This window comes from Paramisgurnus dabryanus, chromosome 16 (genome assembly GCF_030506205.2).
Source record: "Paramisgurnus dabryanus chromosome 16, PD_genome_1.1, whole genome shotgun sequence".
Taxonomy (NCBI): domain Eukaryota; kingdom Metazoa; phylum Chordata; class Actinopteri; order Cypriniformes; family Cobitidae; genus Paramisgurnus; species Paramisgurnus dabryanus.
This window is the reverse complement of record NC_133352.1, coordinates 6,104,882-6,122,947: the sequence shown is the minus strand read 5'-3', so window position 1 is coordinate 6,122,947 and position 18,066 is coordinate 6,104,882. Positions and strand designations below refer to the sequence as shown.

The 18,066-nt window shown below is 35.5% G+C and overlaps 1 protein-coding gene across 2 annotated transcripts in view; it reads left to right on the top strand.

The window, feature by feature from the left end:
- Positions 1–486: 486 nt before the first annotated feature.
- The window catches only part of frmpd3 (FERM and PDZ domain containing 3), a 200,600-nt gene continuing 183,020 nt past the window's right edge, over positions 487–18,066 (top strand). For both annotated transcript variants that reach the window (XM_065268067.2, XM_065268064.2), the window contains exon 1: positions 487–846. The gene's annotated coding sequence lies outside the window, so the exon portion shown is untranslated. The remainder of the gene's footprint in view (positions 847–18,066) is intronic.

The window sequence follows — 18,066 nt, the reverse complement described above, 5'->3', positions numbered from 1 at the left end:
TTTTAAAGAGCAGCCAGCATGATCCCCTGCTTCCTTTCAATATTTCCTGCAGTAGTCTTTAATGTAAATGCTCACCAAGGGAGATGCGAACAACCTCAGCGCATTTCCTGCATGTTTGATTAATTGTCCAGTTTATATGAGTTCTGTACAAACAGCGTCACGACACAAGTACAGGCAGGGAAACCCAGCACATACTGTAGTGATGTCAAAGCAGCATTTCCTAGAGTCACATATGTGCAGAACGTCTCTCCTGAGATATACACTTGCACACAGCCACATGTGGACGTGACTGACATGTAATCTCTCCAAAGACCCTCCTCTTTTCTCATCTCCTGATTTATGCCAATAAATGAAGCATCTCTCTTCTGTGCCCTCCCTCCCTATCTCTCCCTCTCTCTCTCCCTCTCTCTCTCCCTCTCTCTCTCTCTCTCTCTCTCTCTCTCTCTCTCTCTCTCTCTCTCCTGCATTCGCGCTCCATCCCTCTCCGCATCGCAGCCACACTCATCGGATCTCACAAAAGGAAGGGAAATGCATGCAAACCCCGCGAGGTGGAGAATACAGGGGAAAGTTACGTGCAGTAGCTGAGAGTGAGCGAGCACTGCGGGGATCTGTCAGAGATGTGAAAGGTCCCAACGTCCGCCCATCCCCCTGTCCGCTCACGAACACACCGGGGCCAGCTGCAATGACCTGGGTGAATGGGCAAGCGGTAAAAAGCGTCTGCAGGAGGCTCTCGGAGAGCTCTCTGTGAACCCCCACCTGTGCGACGGCTTCGAGCTGCCCAAATAGGAGGGCATGACTGGTTAGACTGAAACCAGCTGATGCATACAAACGCTTCTTCAGATACAGGTAAGGTTCAAGCTGCCATCTACTTTACCATATGTAACCTGCAGGATGGGTTTCCTTTGTTTCTTGATTTTTGTTTGGCTAATCTTTTTTTGAGCGGCTGCACTGTTGTTTGATGTTGGAGGGATGGTGATGATAAGTTTGAAAATGTCCAGTAGTCGAAACTCGTGCATTTGAGTAAATGCCAAATATCTTCATTAAAATTTGGTGTGTGTGTGTGCGGCAAAAGGAACAATTGAATGACATATTTAAGAATCAAACGTGTCTGTATTTTATTGGAAAGGTGGTGTGAGATGAGCCCTAGTTTTCTTCTCATAATTAAAGGCTCATGGACCTTGTCGACAAACAGGAACTTTGCGTATACCAACCTAAGAATGTCAACAATATCATCTAGTGGCTTCACCATTCATCTCTACCAGTCTTCCTGTTTGTAGGACAAGGATATTGAGTTAGCAAGCACTAATTGTGATATTGACTGAGTGCATGCTTCTTTTGCAGTTGACTGGGGGTTGGGATGAGGTTTGGGGATCTTTTAGCTGCATGTTCAGTGCTGGTTAGAAATGCACACGTGTGTGTATTTTGTATCTCAGCTCCCTGCAGCCAGTCGGTGTTAATGAGCTAAATAACAGTATTTAGCACATTAAGCATACACACAAGTGTTTACATTTGCGTGTTCCTCTTGCATCACTATGAATAGCGATGGTGGATTTTTAAAGATAAATCTCAGGCAAATCTAAAGCTGAATGAATTGCTAGATTGTGTTGGCGATTAAGCTGTAGGGAAAATGTTAATGTCTGGTAAAGATTAATGGTGTGTTCAGTGAAGAGTGGAAATCTTGTTTGTTAAACATTCAGAATATATAGGAACGCAGGACTAAGTGATTTGAGTTTTATTTTGCACAATCATGCCCGCTGTATACTCAGCTCTCTTCAGTTCCTTGTTTACTTACATGTCCAATGTAATCTAATATAAAATGATTAAACCCATCATACGGCCTCTCAAGGACCTCACTGTTACAGTAAATAAGGTCCTGTGTCTTGTTAACGCAGTGGTTGGTCAACATTCAGATTGACGTAGCAATAGTATTTATCTGCATATTAAACATGTGCAATACAGCCATTTACAGTTACACCACAAGACAAATAAAGTCCATAACAGTGACGTGCAATTCCAAGATTAAATCTGCTTATAGATGGTAAATGCAGAGATGATTCAGGTCTGAAAAAAAGAGCTGTCTGCCATTGTTAGTGAAACATACATCATACTGTTGAGTAGGGTCATAACACCTGGGAATGTGCTGTGGGGTCGAGGTTTGGGTGGCTGGTTGATGCTGTAATACAGTACACAGGACTCTCAAGTCTCACACATTCGCTGTGAGACACACGCAACACCTTACACTGAAAATAAGCTGTACATCCTATATACAAACAATGGATGAGGCGCAGACAGACCTTCTCTCTGCCCAGAGTTTATAGCTGTCTCTAGGTTTTAGGTGCACGCAGCGCTGCAAGAACCGACCTGCACATGACATCAAAGTAAAGTGAGAAATATTTGTGAAATCATACAGAAAAGTTTGATTTCAAATCGCTTTCCTCTCATGTCATCCACCTGTCATGGATGAACGGCTTGCTGGCACAACGAGGGTGTTGGAAGAGAAAGATCTGAGGAATGCGGATAAAACCTCATTTATTTTCATCATTTTGATTTTACAATTGCTGGACTCGCCTCTGATCAAAGACAATGGGAGCTGATGTTGGGTAATATAGCTAAAAACTCTAGCTTATGAAAATTAACCATGTTTTTTTTGTGAAAAGTTTAGTAACCGTTTCATTTTTGGTGTTTTGATTACTATTAAATAACCATGGTTTTACTTCAGTAACTATGTTTTTTTGGTTGTAACTGTAACAAAACCATGGTTAATTTTCATGAGGGCATGAAACCAGAAGCTTTGTTTACCTGAAAAAAAAAGTAGAGGCTTCCTGAAATTAATGAAAGGAATCTCATTATTATTGCTTAATAAGGTGTACTTTATTGGCATGACAAAACTGTACATTTGTTTTGCCAAAGCATTTGTAGCTGCTGCATACAAATAGCGCAAATAAAGGTAAAAAATAAGTACACTGTAAAACCTAAAAGTTAACTCAACTCAAACCATTTAAGGAAACCGGTTGCATTAAACCATTTAAGTTTTAAAGCACATACATTTGAGTACTGCGAACAAATTGAGTCATATGCAGTTATGCACATGTATTTAAATTCACACAACTAAAATATAAGTGCATAATTGCACATGACTCAAGTTCACAGGACTTAAATGTATGTGTTTTAAAACTTAAATGGTTTAAGGCAACCAGTTTTCTTAAATGGTTGGGTTGAGTTAAGTTAACTGTTAGGTTTTACTATAGTGTAACATTAAAAGTTGGATAATAAGTTATAGACATAAAATTTAAAATAGGAAAAAGGCTAAACACAAAGTTAAATAACAGCATAAAACAGTAATATACATTAATATTATGGAGACATTAAGTTGGGTCAGATTAGTCTCACACACACACAGCTTGACATAAGCCATTTTCCATCACCATGATTTTATGGGCATTTTGGAATATCGCATCAAAAACGAGGTACCTGTATGGAAACGCCAAATTTCGAATTAAAAATCCCTTGAGTCGCAAAAAAGTTTTTATACTCGCTTGAGGTGATTTTTGATTTATGCGAAAAAGAGTGAATGCGAATAATGGGAGATTGAAACGCATTCGCCGAATTAATTCTGACGAAGCAGACATTACCATATATGGGGCTCGACATCATTGCAATGTCCTTGCTGCTAGTGCCTTCATAAAAAGTTAGCATTCCTTCACCAATGCACAGCATTCAGTTTGACACTTACAAGCTGCATGGCAAATACATTAAAACTTGCCCCATTGTGACTACATGCAGTCCTGTCTCCATTTTCCACTCGTACATTCGTATGTGTACTGTTAGTTACTAGGTTACCCAATACCACCATCATTCGTTCAAACAACTTGATGGAAATGCACCTGATTCGCATTTCTTTGTTAATTTTTGCAAATTTTGAAACAGTTTACAGTCATGAAAACATCTTACTGTGATTAAGTCCTTACCAGGGAACTACACTAACCTTTTCCACTGGTGGCACTTGCGCTACCAACTTTTTCAGTTACTGGCGCAAAATATGATTTGGTCGCACATATTTTTTTTCAAGTTATATTAAGGCGCTCTGGATAATAATGAACAATAATGAAACTGTATTGAATACACACTGTAAAAAAAATCCGTAGAAATTACAATGTTATTGCAGCTGGGTTGCCGGTAATTTACCGTAGATTTAAATTTATGTTATTTACTGGCAAGAGTTTGTTCAAAGTTAAATACATTTTAAATATTAACAAGTCTTTATCTTTACAGAATAAAACTATACAATAACAGTCTCATGCAAAGCATTCTGGGAACCAGAAATCATCAACCTTTTTCTGTTTTTTGCTTCAGATTTTGTTTCCCAGAATTTTTTGCTTGATGCTGTTTTTTTTAGTTTTACTCTGTAAAGATAAAGACTTGTAAATGTTAAATGTTCATTCAACTTTGAACAAAATTTTGCCAGTAAATAACATAAATTTAAATCTACGGTAAATTACCGGCAACCCAGCTGCAATTTCTACTGACTTTTTTTTACAGTGCAGATATGCTTTTTATTTTACTTGCCATCTTTTAAACCACATGCCGCCTTGTTTTCTTAAACGTTGCAGTGTTTCCCACAGATCTGAAATTTACTTGGTGGTGGTAGCCGGTGAAAAGGGCAATTATTACCCACTGACAAATAATGGTCTACTATACATGTGATGTAGAACTAATAATGTGTGACACAACACAATACTTTGATTCATTGAAAATTAATATTAATTTCACATTATATTTCATCAATCTAACCACCCCAAACTTTCTTTGCCATTAACAAAGCTGACACTGTTTGTCAAAGCACCACGAAAACACTTACTGTTTTTGCACTGATATATGAAGCAATTAGACCCCTTTTATCAAACTCAATATAATACAATACTATGTATAGTATATTAATAGACAGTGCAGGTCTATAGATTATAAATGTGACTGATGTTATAATGGTTATAATTTCTATTAGAAAGGCACTTTTACTGCTTCTGCTCTATCTTTCTATTTCTCTCTTGCCGATTTAAAAAGCTTAATCCACTCATTATTTCAGATTTAAAAGTCTACTTGCTGTCCCGGTGACAGACTTTACATTGCTTTGCTCGTTCAGTGCAATTGGCTTGATATTAGCATTGCTTTTTGCTACAATCTCTGTCCAAACTTAATATGGATATGGTTTTAGAAAATATATGGTTAATTAATAATAAGATCATTAAAAAAATGTGAGAAAGAAAATGCAGCGCGTGGTCGTAACAAGAACCATCACCATAGAAACCGGAGGTACGCTGAAACTGCACTCCAGCTTTAGCGCGGTAGCGCTCATGGACGTTTTCCGATTGACTCGGGTTATAAACATAACATTAATCAGACTTGGGACCCAAAGTAATTAAACTAGGACCTAACCGGACCCGACAGACCATTTAAAATATAAACCCGGAACCATACGAGTCACGCGTCCTCAGTGAAGAAAGACCTCTGCTCAAGTTCAGAAACAAGGAAGACACTGCGCTTGCGTCGCGTCCCACCCAATTCATTGAGAAACAGCTGAGCACGCAAACGCACACTGATAGGGAGAGACACGACGTGCTTTCACGCAAAATGAAGCCAACGTGTTGATGGCTCAGAGCATGTTATAAAACGTATTCTTAAAATCCACATTTCTGTTTTAATAAATGCTCAAAGTAAATCATAGCATATTGTCTAAAACATTAGGTAGCACATTTGCGACCCATTAAAAATTAGGGTCGCAACGGCAGTTCAAAAGGTCGCATATGCGACCATTTTGGTCGCAGTGTAGCTCCCTGCTTACTATGATTATTGGAAATAATGGCATCATTGGTGTACAAGTTTCCAGTCATGGTCATGTGTTTAAATTCACTGATCAAAGATCATGGGTGGCCTCGTGATTGAAGCCTGATTCTTGTTGTTTACTTATTTAATGTAAAAATTTATACTTACCACAACAAACAATACATCATTAGAAAGGCCTAAGGCTTAAACGTTTGTATTTTACTTTTATTATATTTAGAAAATCTTACAGTGACAGTTATGTCTTAATTTGTGTCACAACAAGTTATGAAAATTAAAATCAGATTCAATACCTCTAGTGTTAATTACTCTGAGAATGACATCACAACATCTCAGACTGACTGAACGCATATAATCCCAAACCGTTAACTGGTTATGTTTCAAAAATCCCATAATAAGCAAGGAACTGTTAAATTAACTACTATAATGAAACATTCACAGTTTATGAGTCATTTGCATAAGTGGTGCAAGTTTCAAACATATAGTTGTACTGCATTGCATCTGACATGCACCTGTGAGTGCACTATAGTCTTTGTGTTGTTATCACAATTTCAGCAAATTTTAAACAATCCCCAACAGAAAATATGCAATCTACAAAAAAAATCGACATGCACGTTGACTCACTAAACTTGTAGTGACTTGTATTAGCTTTTAGGATATTTCCAAACTATTTTCTATTATCTGTTATGTTTCAATTTATACAGCTAGTACGATTTTTTTTTTAATGGAAGCTTTTGAAGATGTGTTTCATAAAGTGAGAATGTGCACACTGAGAATGTGTGTGTTTTTTCATTATTTTCTTTCCTTTTTTAAGGAAGGAAAAGTGTTTCGGTTGTGACCTTAAAGAGATAGTTCACTCCAAAATGAAAATGTTGTTATTAAATACTCTTATGTCATTTCACACCGATAAGACTTTTGTTTAGCACACAGATTAAGATTTTTTCTTTTTTACTTTCTGATTGCCCCTCATAGACAGCAACGCAACTCCCACGTTCAAGGCTCAGAAAGGCATTTAAAACATCATTAAAATAATCCATGTGACTACAGAAGTTCAATCTTTATTTAATAATACAATGAGAATACTTTTTGTGCGTAAAAAAAGAAAAGAAAAGAAAGAAAAACTTTATTCAACATTTTCTTCTCTACCATCTATGTCTCTGACACGCGTTCACAAGAGCATCACGACGCATGCACGTGGCACAGACAACGAAAGACATACACAGGCTAGAAGAGAGATGACCATGGAAACAAGAAAGCATTAATTTGAGTATTGAAAAGCACCCTTCAAATTGCTAGTAGAGCAAATACAGATACAAAATGATATCTTCTGTCATTTCCCATTCATAGAAGTTTGCCCAGCTATGATGACTTGCACTGCTATATATGAAAACTACAATTTTAGCAACTATAACTTTTCACTAAATAAAAAAGACAATACAGCATTTTATCTTTATTTCATCCATTTATTTTCCGCTTGCTTTGCTCTCTCTGTATTCAAGATAACATTTAAACAGAAATTGTGAAACGATATAAAACGTTATGGTTTTTTACAGATACATAAAAATAAAACAACTGAATGTTACTGCTAAAATATGTCAATACCAAAACAGCCACAGCTTATTCGGTATTGACAAAAATTTAGTTTGCGGTATTTATTGACTGCTTAAGGTTTGACTGATTTGCATTGTATTGGCCTATTGCATTTGTCTTAAATGGGACATTATAAATAACAAAGAATCAACCAATAGCATCAAGGCCGCCTTAATGCACGGGCTTACCTGGGCTGAAGCCCAGGGGCCTCCCAAGTTCAGGGACGTCCCATGTTCGCGTTCATGATCATAGATATGTGTACATATCTATGGTTCATGATGAGCTGAAAAGGTCATATTGTTTTGTAACTTGTCAGGTTTTCTGTCAGTCACTCTAATTGCGCGTTACATACTATCTTATGTTTTGGAAACAGATGTGTACAGTCTATCTAACATTACAGAGGTTAACTGGAGCATGCTAACTAATCAAACCTTCAGTCATTTGGGATGAAAGGGAATGCTAACGTGCATCTCTCTGCATTCATGTACAAAAATACACTCTGTCTAAAATGGCATACATGTATTTCCAAAGTGACTGAATGAAATTTTACTTTTTGTCAGTGTTTATTTGGACTTTTACCGACCTTTACAGTGCTGTGGTACGCAAGACCTTCTGTAGAAATAACACCCACTCCTCTGAAGGTTCAATGATTTCAGCAGTTACACCGCAGGATACAGTGTGTTTACATTACAAACATATGTGTGATTTGGTTTTGTTACTGTGGTTTATTGTTTTCCCTCATGTAGTTCATGTGCTAGAATATTGAAATGAGTATGAAATATAGTCTAATGTAATTTCATTTTTTAAGATGATGTTTACACTGATGTTTACATCATATACAACAAATACTTACATTTTTCTATTTTAAAGTAACATAATTAATTAAATAAATGTTTTATGAACATGTTTTATAATCTAACAAAATAATGTATTTTATTTATGCTATTTATCTAATCACCTTCTTTCTGGTTAATAAATCCCTGTGTCTGTGACAGCTCATTTGAACATTACATTTTTTATATAATTTCATGTTTATTTTAAAGTAACATAATTAATTAAATAAATGTTTTATGAACATGTTTTATAATCTAACAAAATAATGTATTTTATTTATGCTATTTATCTAATCACCTTCTTTCTGGTTAATAAATCCCTGTGTCTGTGACAGCTCACTTGAACATTACATTTTTTATATAATTTCATGTTTATTTTAATGTAAAATCAAAGTAGCGCTGTTCAAGTGGGTGTTATCTGAGTAATTAGTCCTTTCGGTTTTAACAGTCTGACCGATTCAGGCCAATTAGCAGACCTGGGGTGCTTTTCTCAAAAGCATATCGATCTCGAATGGATTAATTAGTTGATGTTATAACTCCCAAATGCAATCTTTGGCCAGGAATATGTTTCAAATATACTGTATGCTAAATAAATTTTTTAGAAGTAAAGCTTAATTAAATATATTTTTGAATTTGAAATTATATTTACTTTTAACCTACATATATTAACATATATTTATCAAATGTATTTCAGGGGCAACTTTAAAATATAAAATTATAAGTATATTTTTGCAGTTGAAAATATATTTAATTTTAATCTTTTCAAACCTGTTTTGTTTACTTGTTTGTAATATACAAAGTTTTTCTTCCAATGTGACATGAAAATAAATGCTTTAAAATATATTTATTTTTAAAATATATTTCAAACTATACAAAAAGTGGGCACAAAATATATTGGTGAAAAATGCTTTTTTGTAAACATATTTCAAAATACATTTCAGTACATATATTTTTTGGCCATTATTTGTATATTTTTAAATATATTTAAAATTATATTTGAAATCGGTACGAATCGGTACGGGGGTCACGGTTCGGGTGCATGAATTTAAACGGAGAATACACGGTATGAAAATTAAAAAAAAACTTGCGTGCAAAATAATTAATTTAATGTACAGCTAATCTGTAGCCCCGCTTTAGCTCTGAAGCTCTGATTGGCGCTCCGCCGGCCTCTTTAAGATTGCAAGTTTGGCAAAACTTCACTTTTCCAGTCAGTTACAGTAGTACAGGCGAGAGAGTGCTGGAAAAGACTTTTTAGATTTCAGTCAGTTCACACGCTCACATGCCACACTTTGTATGTCACGCTGAGAAGTAGGAGATAAATTGTCCTGCTAATATACAATTAATGGACGAGGCGCAGGCATACGTGGGGCAGTTCTGTCGAGTTCAGCTGCTTTTAGTTTTTTAAGTGTCCTCAACTTTACGCAGCGCCATCAGCATCAGAGTACCGCGTGACTCTGACGTCATCCACTAGTCGTTTCTTGCAGCGCCTCGTGAAGTCGTGCACACCTATTAATTCATCCTACAAGCCTACATTTTTTTTGTTCTTTGGTATATTAATATGAAATAAGGCCAAAATGTAATTTTTAAAATGTATTTAGGTAACACTTGTAATACATTTGAACCCATATTAGTATGAAAGATGAGTACAACCACTTAAAGTGGTATACATTTTTGTAATGTATGTTAAATGCATTTCAGTTCATATTCATGACATCTTAAAATACACAGATAAGGACACCTATGTTTTTAAGATTATCTTAAGTACTAAAACTCTTGGGAAACATTGGGCTAGGTGATGACAACCAACATGATTTGAATGACAGATAAGCAACGATGGTAGTTATGCAGATAGTTAAGTCGCTGAACTGAAGATGCACCCATGCTGGAAGCTTTAGAGGCGACATTATCACATGATCAGATTGACAAGGTAATGAGCCAATCGGGGCAAAGCCAACCTGATCTCACGAATTTCCGTGGCATAGTCACGGAATTTTTTGCTCATTTTTCCGTGGCATTCTCACGGATCTCCGCATATTTCCGTGGCCCTGCCACGGACTTTCTTTTCTGTGGCATTCTCACGGATTGGTAACTCAACTGTTTTGTCCTATTTTCTTACCATTGTCGCTTCGGTTTAGGGTTAGATTTACATAAAATGACATCCCTACCCAAACCCAACTCTAACCCCAACGCCAGGCAACAATTGATTAAAGTTTAGAAAATATAAAAGAATATATCAGAAAAAATAGTATAAACCAATACTTAAAGTGACAAACTAATGCAAACACCAAATCTAACCCTAAACCGAAGCGACAATGGTTTGAAAATAGGAAAAAGCAGTTAAGTTACCAATCCGTGAGAATGCCACGGAAAAGAAAGTCCGTGGCAGGGCCACGGAAATATGCGGAGATCCGTGAGAATGCCATGGAAAAATGAGCAAAAAATTCCGTGACTATCCCACGGAACTTTGTGAGATCATGTTGGGCAAAGCAGAAGTCCTGTCTTTCACAGTTATTCACTCGGAGCGTAATGCTGGTTTTAATTAGAATAATTTTCAATGTTTGAGTGAAATTGTAGCCAACAGGTCAGTGATTTACAACAGGTGGTTGTGGTTCATTACAGTATGTACATACTGTAGCAATAATGTGAGGCAGCATTTATTTCAGGCTTTCAGACAAACTCCATTAATGGTATAGCAGAACCCCTGGCCATCACCACATAACAGTCTATGCCTGCTCTTAACTACCTTTTTGTGATCTCCATTTAGTTCCCATGGAAACCTTTTGTAACTCATAGCAGAGAAGATGAAAACAAAGATACTGTGCAGTGATGGAGCTGTGGATGAGAATCCACCTACACACAGAACAGCTCTTACCACGGGCAAAGAGCGACCACTCACCGCCACATTGCCACACCGACACTACAGCATCACAAACTCATACTGCTATAAATACAGCTCAAACTCCTAATCATTATTCATATCCTATCATAAAGACCATATTCAATCTGACCGTATCTATAGCCTTATCAAAGCCAAACATTTACACAAAATAATACACAAAATCATTTACTGCCATACAGTTAATTATTCATAGTCCTAAGTTGTATAATATTTCTGAATTAAAATGTGAATTCCATTTCCAGTTAAAATAACATGAAATGGCAAAATTCCTTTATATAGACAGTTTCTTTGGACACACATGCAGTGACGCGATTACCATTATTTGATGGGAAATTTGGCAGCCTCTGTAGTTAAGATTGTATACATCTATATACATACATTAAAGGGACACTTCACCCATTTGCATTAAGCTTTGTATAGTTAGAACCCCAGTCATGTTTTTGAATGGTCGTGCATCATTCCCTCAGTTTCCGCTGAGACAGGAGAAATACAGATTTCAGTGTTGCACTTCCTTCTTTCAATGATGTAAAAATCATCATTTTGCATCATTGAAAGAAGGAAGTGCAATATCTTTGTTGAGTGAGTGAGACTACAAACACACCTTTTCTCGGTCAAATAGGCACCAAATTCTAAATGCATGTTACATTTCAACTACAAATATGACACACTTTCAATAAAGATTAATGTTTCTACGGGTGAAATGCTCCTTTAAATATATATATATATATATATATATATATATATATATATATATATATAAATTGCTGAAAATACATTATGAAATATGTTAACAAAAGATTTTTTTCTCACCAATATATTTTTGGCCATTTTTTTGTATATTTTGAAATATATATAAAATAAATATATTTTAAACCATTTATATTGCAGTGTTTCCCATACGTTGATTTACTCGTGGCGCACCGCCACAGAATCAGCGCTGGCCGCCACAAATAGATTTTTCATGATCCCCATTTATATTTTACTGTTTAAAAACGTCTTAATTCATTGTTGCAAGTACTCAGCGCACCCTCCCTTTCTATGTTGCATGCAGCGCGCGCCTCTCTCTCTCTCTCTCTCTCTCTCTCTCTCTCACACACACACACGAGCGTGAAAAGGTGGCGGTGTTTCAATGTCCGTTCCTCCTTTTTCGCGTAAACGTCAACAGTCACAGATTTTACTGACAGAGAAGACGGCGATGACTTGACGAAAGGTTAGCATTAGTGTTTCCCACACACACACACCTGTTCTCTCCCTCTCTATAATGCGATATGGCTGCGCACGTGTTTTGTAGTAACTTTATGTAACAGTTACTGTGTATTCTATCATATTTCTGAATTTGCACCCAATTGTCTGCGCTATACGCGACAATAAAACTCGCATTTAAATAAAAAGGGTCTCGTAACAAGACATTGATGAGAAGAGCAAAAGCAGTAATGTAAATGTTTGGTGATTTATATACCAGCTGTAAACATGCACATACGTTTCGTAATTTCCTGTTATTTTGCGGGTTTCTTTCAAATATAAAAGCGCTTAAGTTAAGCATTTACTTGGATTCTAGGCGAAAAACAAGTCAGTGGCAAGTCAGTTCCTGAATAACACGACACAAACTTTAAAAAGTCAAATTCACTTCTCAGAGGCACAGAACTGTTCCTGAAACTGACGTTCTCCCCAAACTGAAATTAAACACAGTGTTTCGAGTTTTTCTCATCTGTGTCATGTTGATATCAAGAAGCAACGTGCACATGACGACGAGAGAGGTGACCTGCTGCGCAATCGAGTTACCCCTCCCATTTCTGAATGTTTAACTGAGATTTCTAATCCCGTCCGAATTGACCATCAATATTAAAGACGTCCTGTGGTAAAATTACATTACGCCATCTACAACCGTAAAACTAATCCCATCCAAATAGGGCCATAGTCTGCTCATTTTATGTCTGACAACAGAACTGATAATATGTAAATAATAGCAATCAGTTGTGTTAAAATCCAATATAATGTGACAGATCAAAGAGTAGAAGTGAAACATATTTCAGGTGCCAACACTCGATCAAACGCAAACACGTGATGACGTCACATATATGCTAATTAGAATGTGACGTCATCACCGCCACAAGTCTCTCAAAATCCTGTGGGAAACACTGTATTGACATCGTATTGGAAGAAAAACTCTGTATATTACAAACATGTAAAGATTTTTAACCTATATGGTTTAAAAAGGTTATACTTTCAACTGCAAAAATACACCTATACATTTTAAACTTAGACTTTTTATATTTTATACAATATAAAATATTTTTTTTGCCGTATAGGTTGTAAAATTAGAAATGTATTTGTTGTCCCTGAAATACCTTTTGTTATATATGTTTATATATGAAGGTTAAAACTAAATATATTTTCAAATTCAAAAATATATTTAATCTTTTAATCTTTTAAACTTTCTACAAAATGTATTTAGCATATATTTAAAACCTATTTTTGGCCACAGAAATCAGTTCCATTGCTGAATGTATTGATTCTGATTGACATTACGTTAATCTCAAATAGTTCTGTATTTGTTATAGACCTTTTCAAAAGATGTAAACAACACTGGTCCAGAAGCACTTCCTGTTTCAGTTTTTTAACACTAGATAAACGTTGGGATAAAATACAACCAACAGAACATATAGAACTGAGTCAAAAAGTTTAACAAACATCTTAAAGATAATGATATATGTGTGAAATAAAAAAACAGTCACAAAATGAAACAGGAAGTGCTTCTGGACCAGTGTTGTTTACATCTTTTGAAATGGTCTATAACAGTGAAAAGTTTAGACACACTTTACAGAAATTATATTTCTTGCATAAGCTTCTTATCCACTGCCTAACAGTAAAGTGCCAACATGTAATTTTTGTTTACAAACTGAAAGTGCAATGTCAATGTTACAGTCTAACTGAATGGGTGCGTTAAAGTGCATAACAGATGAAAACAGTCAACTATACAGCATATACAGGAGAACACTCTCCAGAACTCTTAAAAAATGTATTAATAAATAAATAAACAGTATAATATATGTATAAAATAAAATAACTGTTCAATGAAAAATGTATATGACTTGAAGATGATGTTGATGTTAAAGCTCAAAAAAAAAAAAAAAAAAATCATCCTCATGTTAACATGCTATTGAAATACTAAAGCGTTCTCAAAATCCAAATGGGCCTGTGAGCAACTAGAAGATGCCATAACGCAGACTTCTCTGATGTTAGCTTGTGAGATCCTACACCTTAGAGTAAATGCCACTTTAAAAAAAAAAATTAATCTCCATAAGTGAGAATGGAAGGCAAACTGACAAAATATGGCACAAGAAAAGGATGTTAATAATAAAGACGGTCTTAGAAACTGCTGTGAGGAAATAACAACTGGAGTTTATGAGTTTTAGGCGCTTTAGAGAGTGAAGTTTTACACCTTTAAAGCTAGTTCGCTATGGCTAGCCTCTACAAAATTGCTTCTGTATCCCTTAATGCTGTGAAGGTTAAACGTTACAGCGATGAATAAAAAGTAAAAAATAATGACAGATTTGAAAAGAAAGCATTACCAGTAGAAGAAGAGGAGATGCTCTGGAGGCGTAATCTCTGAGTCTAGGTGAAAAAGCCTCTGTATTAACTTTCAGCCGTTAACATTTACCTCTTACTCCATTCTTGTTTGGAGTGCCCACTTTTCACCAGTAGATAAAATCAAGTAGATGTTCTTCTCTAAAAAAATTTACTTTTACTCCAAAAATACAGAACAGGTTCAATTCATACAGCAAACTAATTTTCTCTGAATCTCTCCAATTTTGACTTTAATTTTGGATGTTACAGCCTTTTTATTTTCTGTAAACTTGGAAGCGACTCTGTTCTATACACACATATCTTATTAGAACCGAGTGCATCCTTATGTGCATTGTACTAGAAACTAGAGCAAAGTGTACTTGAATGAAATGGATTGCATATCTCATACATGAAGATGTGTAAAAATAATCACAAGAGCCCTAATGCTGATTGAAGAATGAAATAACTCTGACATCCCGCATGACCCAATCTCTGTCAGCATCACTTTCAGTCTGAGCAATCTGTATGATTCACTCTCAATGCTGTTATTCATTATGCATGTTTATTGTGTGTACATCAGTATCTAGACATCAGTCAATCCACAAAATAAACTCTATCTGGACCACAAATGTTTACGTAAATGTCACTTACATTACAATGCAAACTCTAAACATGTGTACTGTATGTGTGACTATTTTGAGTGTTTATGTGTGTTTAGTATATGTGTTTAGGACTGTCCATATTGAAACAAATTTTAATGATTTCTGATTACACTTTTTATCAAGTTTTCTAGTTTGCCAAAGAGCAGACATACAGTACAGTGTGAAAACAAAGACAAAAAGAGGGCAGGTTTATGAGAAACGCCTGAACAGATTCCATCATGTCTTTTACTTCAACACAAACCAATACTAGGTAAATCTTTCATAGGGATTTTTATAAAATAAACATGGAAACGAGAGGGAAAACATATAGATATATCCACTTAATATTTCAGCAGAAGTTAATGGATTTTTCCTCATCCATTTTATGTGTCCTGTTCAAAGCATTTCTGTCCAATCCCCTCACTTTCAGCGTAAGACCTGAGCGTGTGAGACAGACCCAGAAAAAAAAAAAAACATTTTCAAGACATATGCGCCTCTACCGGCAGCAGGTGAAACTTAATATATTGGGGTATAATTTGTATTTATATTACACATTAAACTATTTAGGCATTTGGGGCAAATAAAATAGCAATTTATTTATAATATGACAGCATATACAAATACTGCATAAAAAAAATATTCCAAGCGCACTGAGGTCAAACAATTTATATGAAGAAAACTGGTGACAATCTGCTGAAAATATCAGATCCGGTGTACACTCTTTCAAAAACTGCTGGCAGAAGCGATGATACGTCATCTTTGATTGTAAAATAGCATTGGCTGTCATGTGTCTTGTGACAGATTGCATCATAAAGTTAGCTAAGAATGTAAAGCACTATTGGCTGTCGTGACAGACTGCGTCATGCTGTAATGTTCTGGTTTATATTTGAATGAAATCTGACTGTGCATGGTTATGGATTTCTTCATATAAATTGATCCTATGGCTTCAGTTCACAAGGTTTGCAACGTGAATTGCCTGTAATACATTTATATTGTTGAATTTATGCAATAAAATACAGGTGACTGTACTTGTGTGTTGTGTTTTATATGGTTGAGAACTGGTTGTGTTTAGAGTTAAGTGTGGGGTTAGATTCTCCAAAATATCTTTAAAACCAAACATTTTATGCAAATTTACAGAAAATGAAATGCATCTAATCTTGACGTATAAGGCAAAAAAGCTAGTCGCTAATCGCTTACACGTACCTTGATGTCGTAATATGGTGCTTGCACAAATTAACTATTAGGTTGCTATTTTTGGAGGACAGTCTCCAAGGAACGCATGATTTAATGCCAACAGTGTGTGCATGTTGTTAAAAAAAATGTATCGAGAAATTGTTGTGGTGACGTTAAAGGGGAAAGAGAATGAAAAACAATTTTTACCTTCACTGTAAAAAGATTCCATAGAATTTACGGTATTACTGGCAGCTGGATGCCAGTAATTTACTGTAGATTTAAATTTATGTTAATTACCTGCAACAGTTTGTTCAAAGTTAAATGAAAATTAAACATTAGCAAGTCTGTATCTTTACAGAATAAAACTTAAATAACAGCCTCAAGCAAAGCATTCTGGGAAACAAAATCTGAAGGAAAAACCCAGAAAAAGGTTGATGAGGATTTTTGGTTCCCAGAATGCTTTGCATGAGGCTTTTATTTTATATTTTTATTCTGTAAGACAAAGACTTGTTAATGATTAATGTTCATTTAACTTTGAACAAACTGTTGTCAGTAAATAACATAAATTTAAATTTACAGTAAGTTACTATTCTTTGTTGAATAATAGTAGTCTACCCACATTCACAAACATACAAAAAGTGCTAAACATGCTAAACATCTCAGTCTCATAGAAATTCTTCTTTTAGAAATGTCAGCCAGTTTTTCAGAAGTCTGAAAAACTGATGCTTATGACATCACAGGCATCTAACTGCCCCTCCACTTTAAAATAATTGGCTACATTTTTTGAGTGGCAGCAAAGTCAGCCAATCAGTAATGAGATTGCAAGTTAAGCCAGTAGGGGGAGCCAAATAGGTGCAAAACCACTTGTTTAAAATCCCCCACTCTAATAGAGCTATCTGAGAGAGGGTTTTAGGAAGCTTCTAAGGCATTACAGACCCAAACAAAAAATCTAAATTTTGTCTACATGTCACATCACAGAACAAGGATAAATACTCCATTCAATTCAATCATTCTATGTCACCTTAAAAAGTCTCTGACAATTTATGTAGTCCCACTTACCATAGCAACTTTTTAGCAACCGCCCTTTCAAAAACATGTATAAACTTTACAAAAAGAAACTTTATTAAAAGTGGTTTGATGCTGTAGAATAAACGTGAAAATATAATGAACTTGCATTTTCCTAAATTTTTTATTTACTGTACACTCTAAAAAAATTCTCAGTCAAAAAGGGACAAGCCCAGCCTCTTGGGTTGTAATTTAATCTATGCTGGGTTGTTTGAACCCGGAATGCAGAGTTGTTTTAACCCATTGGTGGGTGAAATAAAAAAATCTTGCTTAATTTATCCCAATGGCTGGGCTTGTCCCTTTTTGACCCAATGCTGAGTTGAAAATAACCCAAATGTCTTAAGAGCGTAAGGGATTTACCCAAAACCGCATTTAACAACCCATAATTTGATATTGTTCCATATTTAGGTTAATTACAATAATACATTATTACCAATATTTATCAAAATGACAGTAATGA